Source organism: Triticum urartu, chromosome 4 (genome assembly GCF_003073215.2).
Source record: "Triticum urartu cultivar G1812 chromosome 4, Tu2.1, whole genome shotgun sequence".
Taxonomy (NCBI): domain Eukaryota; kingdom Viridiplantae; phylum Streptophyta; class Magnoliopsida; order Poales; family Poaceae; genus Triticum; species Triticum urartu.
In genome coordinates, this window is record NC_053025.1 from 343,878,615 (window position 1) to 343,893,847 (window position 15,233).

Consider the following 15,233-nt stretch of genomic DNA (forward strand, 5'->3'; position numbering starts at 1 on the left):
GAGCGCTTGTTGGTGTTGAGCTCTTGACCTTCACATTCATGGTGGTGATGGTGTCGATGCCGATGTGACCTTGCCGGAGATGGTAGCTCGGAGGCATGTGCTCTTGAGTGTCCTCTCGAAGATGAGGAAGACCGCTTGTAGGACTTGATGAGGGCTTTGATATCGTCCATTTGAGCTTGCATCTTGGCATTGGTGGAGTTTTGCATGGCATTGAACTCGTCGTTGTTGTTGTAGACCAAGGATGAAATGCCTTGCCTATCCATCACAAGACTCGAGAAAATATGAGTGGGAGAAAGAGAAGAAAAAATACCAAATGTACCTCGACCGAAGTTGAAAGTGGATCAATGATCACTCCAATGTAGACAAGGAAATAGCACAATTGGTACCAATTCTTGTCGGTTTCTCACACCTACACAAATAAGGCTTATGGTGGAGCTCAGTGAGGATAGTGGCACAAAAATTTGATGCAAAATGTTAGCAAGAGTCAATAATGTTGAAAGAGATTCACAAATTTGCAAGTGAAACAAGTAGACCAATAGCAATGAATGGCACATGGAAACGCACACACGGATAGATAAATGGGGTCATGCAACCAAGGAATGAGCTCATAATGTGGAATCCATGGAAAATGCTCTTGTTGCACAACTCTAGAGAGACGCTAGTACGATAATGGTATCCACTACGCAAATCAACTTTGGATAATATTGTAGAGCCACTCAATTCATCAAGCATGTCGTCTAGCCTAGGAATAGGATGATGACGAATAATAACATTATTAATGCCTCTACAATCAAAACACATACGCGACGTACCATCCCTTTTCGGCACTAAAATGATAGGAATAGCAAAAGGACTAAGGGATTCGCGTATATAACCTTTGTCGAGCAGCTCCTGTACTTGACACATAATCTCCTTCATCTCCTCTGGATTGGTAAGGTATGGCGCATGGTTGGGTAATGATACACCGGGAATGAAGTCAATTTGATGCTTAATCCCTCGAATAGGTGGTAATCTCGGTGGACGTCTTGTGGAAAGACGTCAGCAAACTCCTGCAAAATGTTAGTGACAGCAGGAGGCAAAGAGGAAGGCATGTCCTCGAATGAAAATAATGCCTCTTTGGACACAAAAGCATAGCAAACAGATTTGCTAAAATCTAGACCATCAATATCAGATTTTGTGGCAACTAAACATGCACTTTTCAATTTAATTTCAGAAGCAACACTAGATGGTTTATTATTAGGTTTCATTTGTTGCTCAAATTCTTTTGCCACAATCTGATTTTCACTCTTATTTTTCTCCTGTTTTGCTTTATTAGCTCTATTAATATCATCTTTCAAAATGGATTCAGGAGTCATAGGAAGCAAAGTAATATGGCTATCCTTATGAACAAGAGTATACTGATTGTTTCTACCATGGTGTACAATTTTTTTTATCAAATTGCCATGGTCTACCAAGTAATAAGGAACATGCTTGAATGGGTACCACATCACAATCAACATAATTAGCATATGTAGAGATACAAAAATGCACACGAACAATACGTGTTACCTTAATCTTGCCGCTATTATTGAACCATTGGATGTAGTAAGGATGTGGATGTGGTCTTGTGGTGAGAGATAGCTTCTCCACCATCTCCATGCTAGCCAAGTTGTTGCAGCTCCCTCCATCTATGATGACGCGAACAGAACGTTCCTTCACAACTCCCTTTGTATGGAACAAATTATGCCTTTGATTTTGCTCAGCTTGTGTAACCTGCACACTCAAAACACGTTGAGAAACTAAACATTCATACCTGTCAGCATCTTCAGCAGCCATGTATTGCGTCTCATGATCAGAATCATCTCCACCGTGTTCTTCATGTGTAATAAGAGCCAAAGTCTCCTCATCATAGTCACTAGCGGACTCATACCCACCATCCTCAGTAGCAATCATCACACGCTGAGATTTGCATTCTCTCGCAAAATGTCCTTTTCCCTTACAACGACGACAAATAATATCACATGTGTGCCCTGTTGATGCCATGGAAGAAGAAGAGCTCTGTGCAGGCCCGGTAGGTGTGCTCTTAGCAGATAGTGGTGGTTGTGCCTGCTTTCTTGTATCACGGCTGGAGGTGTCACCTGATGGAGGTGCTGGTGTAGTGGAAGTAGAGGATGCACGTGGTGTCCATGATGAAGATCGACCTACAGAAAAGTTAGTTCGCGCCAATGGATGTCGATCCTGCACTTCATGTTCAGCTTTACAAGCAAGATGGAATAAACGAGTGATATTAGTAAACTCCTTATACTCTAGAATGGTCTGAATCTCTCTATTTAACCCACCCATAAAATGTGCAAGCATAGCTTCATTCTCCTCAACAATACCACATCTAATCATGCCAGTTTGTAATTCCTGATAATATTCTTCTACATAATTTTTCCTTGTCTTAAATGCTGCAATTTTTGAAGTAATTCACGTTGATAATATGGTGGAACCCAACGAGTACGCATAGCCGTTTTTAAAGAAGCCCAAGTAGTTGGAATAGGATATAATCTACAATGTTCAGACCACCAAACACATGCGAAGCTAGTGAAAGCACAAACAGCAGCAGGAACACGTCTCTCCTCAGGATATTGTAAACATGTAAAACATTGTTCAGTTTCTAACTCCCAAGTAAGATATATATCAGGAACATATCTACCCTCAAAAGGTGGAATATTCAATTTCAGTTTAGGAAGATGGTCATGATCTCGTACCTCATATGGTGGTGCAGCCCTACCGTTGCGATGATATACCTGAGGACGCCCTGGTGGTGGTGGTGCTGGTGGTGGCACGTAGTTCTGATTTTGATCAACCTCATCGTCATAATGGTCCTCCACCTCTGCAGTAGCAACATGAGTGACAGAAGCATAAACAGCGGCACCAGAATTTTGCCCAGGGTCAATGGGTACGCTCTGTTCTCGTCCCACTTGATTTGGGAAGCGACGTTGTTGTTGTTGTTGTTGTTGAACAGGTGCGTTAGGGGCACCCGGTGGTGGTGGTGGTGGAAGACGCGCGAGCAATTCATTAAACTTGTTATCGAGCTTTGTTTCGAACGCCTTGTCCATGCCATCTATCTTCTCCATGGCCTCTTCAAATCTGTTTAGCACATCTTGCACCTGTCCACTCATCATTTGCTGAAATTTATCATGCAACTCCTTATTCGTCATGTTCTCCCAGTCAGTCTCGTCGGCTTGAGATCCTGCCATGGTTAGCAGCAATAGAAACACACAAGAATATGATCCTACAGACTGCTAACAAGAGGTGGTGGTGGGTGTCACAAATCCGTCAAGCAAATCTCAAATTCTTACCAGTTCTTACCCAGCAGCAGGCGATGATCGGCACCCGTCGTAGTCAAAACTCTCACAACTTGGATAGAGCGATTACCAGGGAAAATCAAACGCACGATGTAGATGTATGTGGAGCTGGTAAGGCTTATAATATGGTAGCAAAAAGGGTCAGCAATAATCAATTCAGAGATGCAGATTTGAATAAACGCTCAACGACGGTACTGTGCTGGTCATAGGCTAGACCGTGCTAGAGACGCGAGCCTAGAACACTAACAAAATCACGCCGCTGCACGTAAACAAGGGAAAAGCACACTCTAGAACTTTTTTTTGCTCTATTTTTTTTATTTTTTTAGCACTCCTTTTTTTGCGCTCCTCTTCTTTCTTTTTTTGCAAAAAATCACTATAATGGCGAGTGTCTCAAAACTCTTCACTCGTCAAACTAACAGGATGGGCACGAATTTTTTTTTGACTTTTTTTTAGAAATCAGGGCAGCGACAATGAAAAAGTGCGACAAAAAATCACTATGATGGCACGTGGCTCAAAAGACTCAGAAAACACAAAATGAAAACTAGACGGATCTCGAAAACAAACCTAATATGAAAAGAACTCGGATTGGTGGTGGACAGGCAGATATATATGTGGACTCGGATTGGTGGTGGACAAGCGGATGTATATGTGGACTCGGATTGGTGGTGGACAGGCGGATGTATATGTGGACTCGGATTGGTGGTAGACAGGCGGATGTATATGGCAGCGGTAAGGAATATGTTGGTGGTGGTGGTATGTGGTAGGAACGATGACAATGCTGTGACGGCGGCGTGACAACTTGTGAACAAAACTCGAAACTCTAAAGCAAACTAGACGCTAAGACCAGCAACTAGACATGATGATGCAACCGCAAATTCAACAATGCAAAACCCTAAAAAGATGATGCAAAGGCTCAGATTGGTTCGGATATGATGACCTAACCCTAATTTTTTTTTGCTTTTTCGTGGACTGTAGGTATGAAGAACAGACTCAATCTATACTATGAAAAACTGTAAAATCTCACTGAGCAACCTGGAAATCTAATACCACTTGATAGAGGCGAAGGTGTCCCAAATGTTTCGATGAGATAGATATTGTTTTCTGTGGGAGTCGACTTTGACGATCAGAGTACGAACGTGCGAAGACGTCGCGCCTTAGCAATCGCTAAACCAACTTCCAAGGGTTATTGACCACGCCGAAGCACGATCAACCTGACCACGAGGGTCTATTTCCTGCGAGCAAACGAAGAACATGCAAGAAAGTGAGATTGCAATCTAGATATTGCGAATAAAAGAGAAAAGCTTTATTAATGAAGGTGGGGTTCTGTGACGTCTTGGTCTGGTCGTTGGACACAAACGAAGTACGCGAAGTTGCAGCTATGGCGAACTTTTAGTCTAAAAAAACCCAAAGTCTAAACGATGCCCTAAGGGCTATATATATGGAGGAGAGAGGGGGGAATTTCGTGGCCCTTGGAGCAGGGGTCCGAAACCAACCCTAACTCTTGTTTCCCCACACATACAGAGTCTAAAAACAACCTATACTTAAGTATTTCGAAAATACATGGGCCTGGCCCAATAATAAGGTGACGCAGCACCTAGAATAGCCTCTGGACGAAATTTATGAAGTGGCATCTTGTATTTTTCGTCCAAGGCTTCATGCACTCCTTATGGTGGCTTCAAAGTCCTGAAATCATCACTTGTAACTCCGTTCTTGATCCCCTTGCGCATGCCATCATCTCCATGCTTGAACTTGCTCCAAGGTTCATCTTTCTTGTCCAAGCTAGGCCCTTCATTTGTAAGCAAAACAATTGTATCCAATTTAGGCAGCATCATATTCTCATGAGCATTAGAATCGTTACCAAGAAACGCAAGTACCTGATAATTCAATTGGCGTGCACAAGCTCTAGTAATTGGTCCAGTATGTATAGCAGCAGGAGTTGTGGATGTAACAATGGTATTGATGTCCTCATCATGATTACCTTGATAGCAAACGCGAGAACAACGGCGAGTTTCCAAACACGGCTGAGAAGAGGGCGAAACCGTAGGGATGGCTGCGCGATGAAGGCAGCTTCTACCACCAACAACCGGTTGGTTCTAGAAGCTCCTAGCCTCCGCCTCCTCTTCGAAGCCTGTACCAGCAGGTGAAGGGCTAAACCTGGATATGTGGTCAATCCTCTCCGGCGGTATGCGCGATGTGGGAAGAACATCTTTGTATCCCTATTTATTTGGTGGAGAAGAAGAAAAGACATCAATTTAGAAGATAGAGAGACTGATGGAAAATCAACCGGAGGGGAGTTAATTAAGGAGATAATAAATGTGCATGCCAGCTATTGGGCTGGGATTTTCTGGGAAGCTAGCATGCAAAATGTTGTGAGCACCGGATTTATCAGACTCAACAGTGTGTCCGCAGCAGGAGACGTGCAGATGTAGCAGAAGAGCGGGTGCACGGTAGCGGCTTGATTTACCGATGATGTGGACGTGGGATCTATTTGATGATGTGGACAATGCAATGACGTGGCATATAGATGATGTGGACAGTGTGCATGGCGAGAGAATAGGGAGTAGTGGGGAGCAACTTCTTAAGAATGATAGACTGGGATGTTACAAAGACCCCCTTTGGTGGGAAGGTGAAGGAAATATGCCCTAGAGGCAATAATAAAGTTATTATTTATTTCCTTATAATCATGAAAAAGGTTTATTATCATGCTAGAATGTTTATTAACCGGAAACATAAATACATGTGTGAATACATAGACAAACAAAGTGTCACTAGTATGCCTCACTTGACTAGCTCGTTAATTCAAGATGGTTATGTTTCCTAACACCATGAACAATGAGTTGTTATTTGATTAACGGGATCACATCATTAAGAGAATGATCTGATGACATTGCCCATTCCATTAGCCTTAGCACCCGATCGTTTAGTATGTTGCTATTGCTTCTCATGACTTATACATGTTCTGTAACTATGAGATTTATGCAACTCCCGTTTACCTGGAGGAACACTTTGGGTACTACCAAACGTCACAAACATAACTGGTGATTATAAAGGAGTACTACAGGTGTCTCCAAAGGTATGTTGGGTTGGCGTATTTCGAGATTAGGTTTTGTCACTCCCCGATTGTCGAAGAGGTATCTCTGGGCCCTCTCGGTAATGCACATCACCTAAGCCTTGCAAGCATTGCAACTAATGAGTTAGTTGCGGGATGATGTATTATAGAACGAGTAAAGAGACTTGCCGGTAATGAGATTGAACTATGTATTGGATACCGACGATCGAATCTCGGGCAAGTAACATACCGATGACAAAGGGAACAACGTATGTTGTTATGCGGTCTGACCGATAAAGATCTTCGTAGAATATGTAGGAGCCAATATGGGCATCCAGGTCCCGCTATTGGTTATTGACCGGAGACGTGTCTCGGTCATGTCTACATTGTTCTCGAACCCGTAGGGTCCGCACGCTTAAGGTTACGATGACAATTATATTATGAATTTATGCATTTTGATGTACCGAAGGTTGTTCGGAGTCCCGGATGTGATCACGGACATGACGAGGAGTCTCGACATGGTCGAGACGTAAAGATTGATATATTGGAAGCCTATGTTTGGATATCGGAAGTGTTCCGGGTGAAATCGGGATTTTACCGGAGTACCGGGAAGGTTACCGGAACCCCCCGGGAGCTAAATGGGCCATGATGGGCCTTAGTGGAAAAGAGAAGAGGCAGCCCTACATGGGCTGCGCGCCTCCCCCTTCCCCTATTCCTATTAGGACTAGGAGAGGTGGCCGGCCCCCTCTCTCTCTTTTCCCCCTCCGCGAATCCTATTCCAACTAGGATTGGGGGGGGAGGGAATCCTACTCCCAGAGGGAGTAGGACTCTCCCGGCGCGCCACACCTTGGCCGGCCAGCCTCCCCCCTCTAGTCCTTTATATACTGAGGCAGAGGCACCCTAGAACACACAAGTTGATTCACGTGATCTATTCCTTAGCCGTGTGCGGTGCCCCCAGCCACCATAGTCCTCGATAATACTGTAGCAGAGTTTAGGCGAAGCCCTGCTGCTGTAGTACATCAAGATCGTCACCACGCCGTCGTGCTGACGGAACTCTTCCCCGACACTTTGCTGGATCGGAGTCCGGGGATCGTCATCGAGCTGAACGTGTGCTCAAACTCGGAGGTGCCGTAGTTTCGGTGCTTGATCGGTTGGATCGTGAAGACGTACGACTACTTCCTCTACGTTGTGTCAACGCTTCCGCAGTCGGTCTGCGTGGGTACGTAGACAACACTCTCCCCTCTCGTTTCTATGCATCACATGATCTTGCGTGTGCGTAGGAAATTTTTTGAAATTACTACGAAACCCAACAGAAGGATCTACCTAGATCATATCAATACCCCATCTCCATTGAATTTGGGATGAACTCTACCATGTATCTTTCCCTTTGTTGTTCATGTACCTTGTGGATCTTGTGTGTTTGATTCTCCAGTGGATGCGTGATTGGACTTGTTCTTGAGTGTTCCTCTTGTGATTTCTCCCCGTTCTTCCCCGTGTTCCTCTTGTTCTTCGTTGGATCCCCTCCAAATCATGAAAGAACGGCCCCATAGTGTTCCACCCTACATCAACAGTGCTCATCATCCTCCCAATCCTCAGTGGCCGCCATCAGTACCTCCTTTGGGGTTGCTTCCTGCCCTGATTGGGGCTGACCTCCTCGTGAGAGAGCCCGAAGGGGGCCAGAACCATGAGGGCGGCGAGGGCAGGGCTAGCTTGATGCGCCGGGAACGGAGGCTCAGAGAAGAAGGTTTTGAAGGTGGCAAATTCCTATAAAGGAGCAAGGGAAAAGAGCATGATTCAACCTCTAAACCCCGAAGCGGATTCTCACACTGCCTGGAAGGAGGTCGGCCAACAAAGGCCACACGGTCTGTTGTCTAGACTTCATGATGGATCGGGCCCATCCAAGAAGCTAAGGAGCATGTCAATCGCCTCGGCATCCAGCTCCTCCTAGGAGACCCGTGTGGGGTTTGTAGACCCTGTGCACTGGGACATTAGGGAGCCCCGAGCCTACAGAGGCGGGAAACAATGCACCACCGACGTTTGCACGATCTGGCCTCCGGTTAACCCACCTTTCTTTAAGTGCGCAGTGGCCTCTGCGAGAACTTTGACCTCCTAGGTTAGCTTGGAGAGCGGAGCCCATGAGAGTAACTTTTGAGGAGGCTCGTTCACAAAGGCCGTCAGGTCATCGCCAAGGCCCTCCATGTAGAACCACGACTTGTGCCACTCCCAAACTGACTTTGGGAGGTCAAAGGAAGAGAAGGTGGATTTAAGGCGGAGTTGTAGGATGGCTCCCCCAAGGTCGCATATGGCGCCTTTGTCGGTGCAACACACCCTGGGTCTGTTGCCCAGACTGTACATAGACACGGGAATGAGATTACGGCACCAAGCCAAGCCAAAGTACGAGAAACCAAGATCTTTGAAGGAACAACAAGTAGATCAAGAGGACCAAGACCAGGCCAGAGAAGCAAGATACCACCGGGAGAAAAGCCTCCCTTACCGGGCAGGCGAGCTTCGTGAGGGCGGGGTCAACCCCGGAAGAGAACATCCAAGACGACTCAGCAGGGCCTGCCGGGACTCATGGAGGCAAGACCACCTCACCCAACTACTCCACCTCGACCCACATCATCAATCAATGCGGTGTCAAGCCACAAAGTGACTAAGTGGTAGTCATTCGCCACATGGCGGCCTCTTTCTACAGAGGATACCTACAAGTGACACCCGTCCTGTGACATGTCAAGCAAGCAGGTGTGAAGCTGGCAAGGTAGCCCGGCAAGGCTTGCCGGGCAAGCGACGATGTGATGTTGAGCGGCGCATTTAATGCGCCTTGTCAGCCTACAGGGTTCGGTATGATAGCACTGTTTGCTATCTTATCAATGCATAATGACTACTTTGCCATTGTGGTGACCCCTTAACCTATAAAAGGAGGCCCATGGCAACCATAGAAAGGGTTAGAAGGTTGAATCCCCACGCATTCATACGCGCATAGCCACTGCCGCCCTAGGCCACCCTGCTCGGCAAGTGTACTACGCTCCACCACCATTCTCCCACCATCAATCCACCAAAGCAGGAGTAGGGTTTTACGCCTCATGGCGGCCCGAACCTAGGTAAAATCACTCGTGTGATCTCTGCCGTGCTGCCCCATGCTCTTCTACTCTTTGTGCAACATGACATCCCCCCTGCGAACTAGCAAGGGACCCTTGGTCCCATAGGTGGCCGTGTTTTCCCAAAACATCTTTGGCACGCTAGGTAGGGGGATCACTTGCACGAATCTGAAAGCATGTGCAGCGTGTCATCTTCATCAATGTCTTCATCTTCGACGGTGCCATCGACCATGGCGCCCAAAAAGAAGTCCGGTGCTTCGGCTCATCCATCCATCTCGAAGGCTCCGCCGCCCGTGGCCGCCAATGCTGCGTGATACGTATCCAACGCATCAATAATTTATGAAGTATTCATGCCATGTTTACAATATTTTTATATGATTTTGGTATGATTTGATTAGAACTAACCCGGACTGACGTTGTTTTCAGCAGAACTACCGTGGTGTTGTTTTTGTGCACAAATAGAAGTTCTCTGAATGCAATGAAAATCAAGAGAGATTTTTTCTAGAAAATATGAAAAATACTGAAACGAAAATCTACCGGTGGGGAGTCACGGGGGCCCCACAAGGGTGGGGGGTGCGCCCACCCCCCTAGGGCGCGCCCCCTGCCTTGTGGACTCCCCGAGGCCCCCCCTAACGTGAAATCAACGCCAACTTCTCCTATAAATACAGAAACCTCCGAAAATTAACCTAGATCGGAAGTTCCGCCGCCACAAGCCTCTATAGCCACGAGAAATCAATCTAGGCCCTCTCTGGCACCCTGCCGGAGGGGGCCATCATCACTGAAGGCTATGGAGGAGGATCTTGGAGGGGCCATCATCACCATGAAGGCCGAGGACCAGAGGGAGAACCTCTCCCCATCCCGAGGGCATGCCATGGAGGAGGAAGCACAAGGGGGAGAACCTCTCCTCCTCTCTCTCGGTGGCACCGGAGTGCCATCGGGAGGGGAATCATCGCCGCAATGATCGTCTTCATCAACATCACCATCATCATCACCATCCTCATCTCTTTTACGCGGACCACTCTCCTGCACCCCGCTGTAATCCCTACTTGAACATGGTGCTTTATGCCACATATTATGATCCAATGATGTGTTGCCATCCTCTGATGTTTTGAGTAGATATCCTTTGTCTTTAGGTTGATTGATGATATAGATTGGTATTAGTTTGTAACACCCACAATGTGGCTATATCTCCCACGTGCCGGGACACGACTAAGAGGCATAACCGCATGGTAGGCATGTCGCAAGAGGGGTAATCTTTACAGATCCCATGTACTGAATAAGAAAGGGATAACGAGTCAACTTACAATCGCCACTTCACACAATACATAAATATAACATACATCATCCAGAATACAATCAAGGTCCGACTACGGTACCAAAATAAAGAAAGACAACCCCAAATGCTAGATCCCCGATCTCCCCAACTGGGCGCCACTACTGATCATCCGGAAAGGAAACATAGTAACGACCCGAATCCTCGTCGAACTCCCACTTGAGTTTGGTAGCGTCCCCTGCACTGGCATCATCGGCACCTGCATCTGTTTGAAAGTATCTGTGAGTCACGGGGACTCAGCAATCTCACACTTGCGAGAACAAGACTATTTAAGCTTAAGGGTAGGAAAGGGGTAGTGAGGTGGAGCTACAGCAAGAACTAGCATATATGGTGGCTAACTTACGCAAAAGAGAGCGGGAAGAGAAGCAAAGCACGGTCGAGAAGCTACTAAGTGATTAAAAAGTGATCCTAAAGCTACTTACGTTCAAGCATAACACAAGACCGCGTTCTCTTCCCGGACTCCGCCGAAAAGAGACCATCACGGCTACACACGCGGTTGATTCATTTTAATTAAGTTAAGTGTCAAGTTCTCTACAACCGGATATTAACAAATTCCCATCTGCCCATAACTGCGGGAACGGCTTTCGAAAGATCAAAACCCTTCAGGGGTGTCCCAACTTAGCCCATCACAAGCTCTCACGGTCAACGAAGGATATTCCTTCTCCCAGGAAGACTCGATCAGACTCGGAGTCCCGGTTACAAGATATTTCGACAATGGTAAAACAAGACCAGCAAAGCCGCCCGAATGTGCCGATAAATCCCGATAGGAGCAGCACATATCTCGTTCTTATGGCACACCGGATGAGCCAGACGTCGCGTTGGCATAGACCCTAGTTGCCCAGGGGGCGCCGGACATCGCTCAGGTTGGGCCAACACTTAGAGAAGCACTGGCCCGGGGGTTTAAAATAAAGATGACCCTTGAGTCCGCGAAACCCAAGGGAAAAAGGCTTAGGTGGCAAATGGTAAAACCAAGGTTGGGCCTTGCTGGAGGAGTTTTATTCAAGGCGAACTGTCAAGGGGTTCCCATAACACCGAACCGCGTAAGGAACGCAAAATCAAGGAACATAACACCGGTATGACGGAAACTAGGGCGACAAGAGTGGAACAAAACACCAGGCATAAGGACGAGCCTTCCACCCTATACCAAGTATATAGATGCATTAAAGTAAACAAGATATAATAATAATATCCCAACAATATCCATGTTCCAACATGGAACAGACTCCAACTAGCAACGCTATAAGAAGGGCTGAGCAAACCGGTAACATAGCCAAACAACGGTTTGCTAGGAAAGGTGGGTTAGAGGCTTGACATGGCAATATGGGAGGCATGATATAGCAAGTGGTAGGTATCGCAGCATAGCAATAGAGAGCAAGCAAAGATAGAAGTGATTTCGAGGGTACGGTCATCTTGCCTGCAAAGTTCTCAGAGTTGACGAAAGCTTGATCCTCGTAAGGGTACTCAACAGGTTCCTCGATCACGTACTCGTCTCCTGGATCTACCCAAAACAAGAACACAAGCAAAGGAACAACAATCAATCACGGTCCAATGCACAAACAACATGATGCAAAAACATGGCATGACATGCAAGACATGATGTGCAATGCATATGCGTGCTCCAAAAGGAAAAGGATGAACAAGGAATCAACTTGGCAAACCAAGTGTGCCGCTGGAAAGATGAGATGATTTCGGTCGAAATCGATATAAAGATCACTGGAAACGGATGCACGGTTTGCAAATGGCAAGCAAAACAAGAATGGCACAATTCTGCGATTAACAGCATGATGCCATCTAGAATGCAACAAGAAACTAAGCTACTGCACTCCTACATAACAACAAAGCACATGGCAGTGATCTACTCAAGATTCTTGACAAAACATGAACACTGAGCTACGGCTAAATCACACTAGAACAGGTTCAAACAAGCATGGCAAAAGTGCAAAAGATATCAGCTTCACAGACTTAGAAATAACTAACATGCCAGGAATAACATCAGGAAGCCATGTTTAGAGCAAGCAAACAACATGCTACAGGAACATATCATAGCAAACAAAGGCATGGAATGAATCTACTCAAAGCATAGAAAAAAGTCCCTTACTGATCATGAGCCCAAAAGGTACAGAAAATATGATGGCACCCATGTAAACATAGCAAGTTTTATTAACAGGTTCAGACTTAGCAGAAAACACAGCATGGCATAAACAGAGTTATGAAGGCATCTTTGCGAGCTCGATTCACTCACCACAATGCATTGCATGACAATATAAGCATACTAGCAGCAAGAAGACATGTTCATGAAGCTAACCATGGCAAGAGCAAGTTCATAGCTTGCATGGATCAAGTACAACAACCATGGCAAAATTGATTTATATGTAAACAATCTGCCAGGAACATTTTATAGCAAATGTAGAGCAAGATTAAGACATGCTAGGGTACTCCATAATTGCAAATAGGGACATGGATGGTAGAGCATAACCATATGTCCAAAACATCCTTACCGAAGCTAGTCAAAACAAGCATGGATCTCACTGTAGCATCATGTTTACAAGGCATATAATTAACAGCAGGGAAATGACTTTGTAAAATCCTAAGTCCCTGAAATCAGCAATATCACGAAGGCTACTTTGCATGCTTGTGCTAGTCACCACAAAGATCACAAAAATACATGTCAAGCAACCCTGTAAAGATGGCATGGAATAGATCAAAATACATGTAGAGCTCATGCCCATATGAAGCACACAACAAATGTGACAAAAATGACAAATCCTCATTTTCTGATAAGTAACATCACCTAACATTTTATAGCACTCTTCCATCAGTGATTTGGCAATAAAGATGGACTCAAACAAGCATGTCACAATGGAACAAAATGAAGAGCACATCATGATGAACATTTTGATATATCATGCGCATGAGACGGAGCTACGGTCACAGAGTTATGGTGCGATGAATAGAGCCATAAAATACAAGCAGGGAAAAAGACTTAGGGAAAATTAGACCTCCGAAATCCTAGATCTAGGGTTGACTTGGCATGCGGATCAAGGCGGCAGTGGATCTCGCCGGAGAGCGTCGGGGTTCAGCCGGAGATGAGGGGAGAGGAGGGGACTGGCCAGATCCGGCAAGGGAGCTCGCCGACGTCCCACGGAGGAGGCGCGGCTGAGGTCGGCGGCGGGGACGGCGCTGGGCGGTGGGGCGGCCGTGGCGGAGCAGGCGGTCGGCGGGGCGCGTGCGGGGGAGCGGCGGCCGGCGGGGCGCGGCGCTGCGGGCGACGAATATGGCAAGAGTTGGAGTTACAAATATGGCAAGTTACATCCGGGGTGTTACAACAGTCCACCACTATGAAAGGATCTCGTCCCGAGATCTTGGAATGAAAGAACTCCGGATATTTGGAACGAAGGTGATCCTCGCATTCCCAACTGGCTTCTCGGTCGGAATGATGTGACCACTTCACTTTCAGGAATTTGATAGACTTGTTGTGAGTCTTGCGCTCAGTTTGTTCAAGAATAGCAATGAGATGCTCATGATAAGACAAGTCTTCTTGGACCATCAATCTCTTCGAAGTTGATGGTGCGCTCAGGAGTCTTGAAGCACATGCGAAGCTGAGACACGTGAAACACATCGTGCATGTTTGCGAAGTTGGACGGAAGCTCAAGTTGATAGGCGAGATCGCCTCTTTTTCCAATGATCTTGAAAGGAACCATGTATCTAGGGGCAAGCTTTGCTTTGATACGGAAGCGACAAGTGCCTTTCATTGGAGAGACGCGGAGGTAGACATGGTCTCCGATCTCTAAAGCCAAGTCACGATGATTGCTAACATAGTAACTCTTCTGGCGCGATTGCGCGGCTTTGAGATTTTCATGGATGACTTTGCACATTTCTTCAGCTTCTGTGATTAAGTCATTGCCAAGAAGTTGGCGTTCACCAGTCTCTGACCAATTAAGAGGAGTACGGAACTTTCTGCCATAGAGAATCTCGAATGGGGCCCTGCCCGAACTCGCTTGGAAGCTGTTGTTGTAGGAGAACTCGGCATATGGAAGACAATCTTCCCACTTCATACCGAAGGAAATGACACAAGCCTTGAGCATATCTTCAAGGATTTGATTGACTCGCTCGAGTTGTCCACTAGTTTGAGGATGGAAGGCTGTGCTGAAGCAAATGTTGGTGCCCATGGACTTCTGAAAGGAGTCCCAGAACATAGAAGTAAAGATGCTTCCATGATCTGAATATATCAATTGCGGAATGCCGTGCAAGGAGACAATCCTGGAGGTGTATAGCTCTGCCAACTGAGCTGCTGTGATAGATTCTTTGATTGGAAGGAAATGAGCCACTTTAGTAAGCTTGTCGATGACAACAAAGATAGTATCATTTCCACGTTTGGACTTGGGAAAACAAGTCACGAAGTCCATCTCAATATGGTCAAA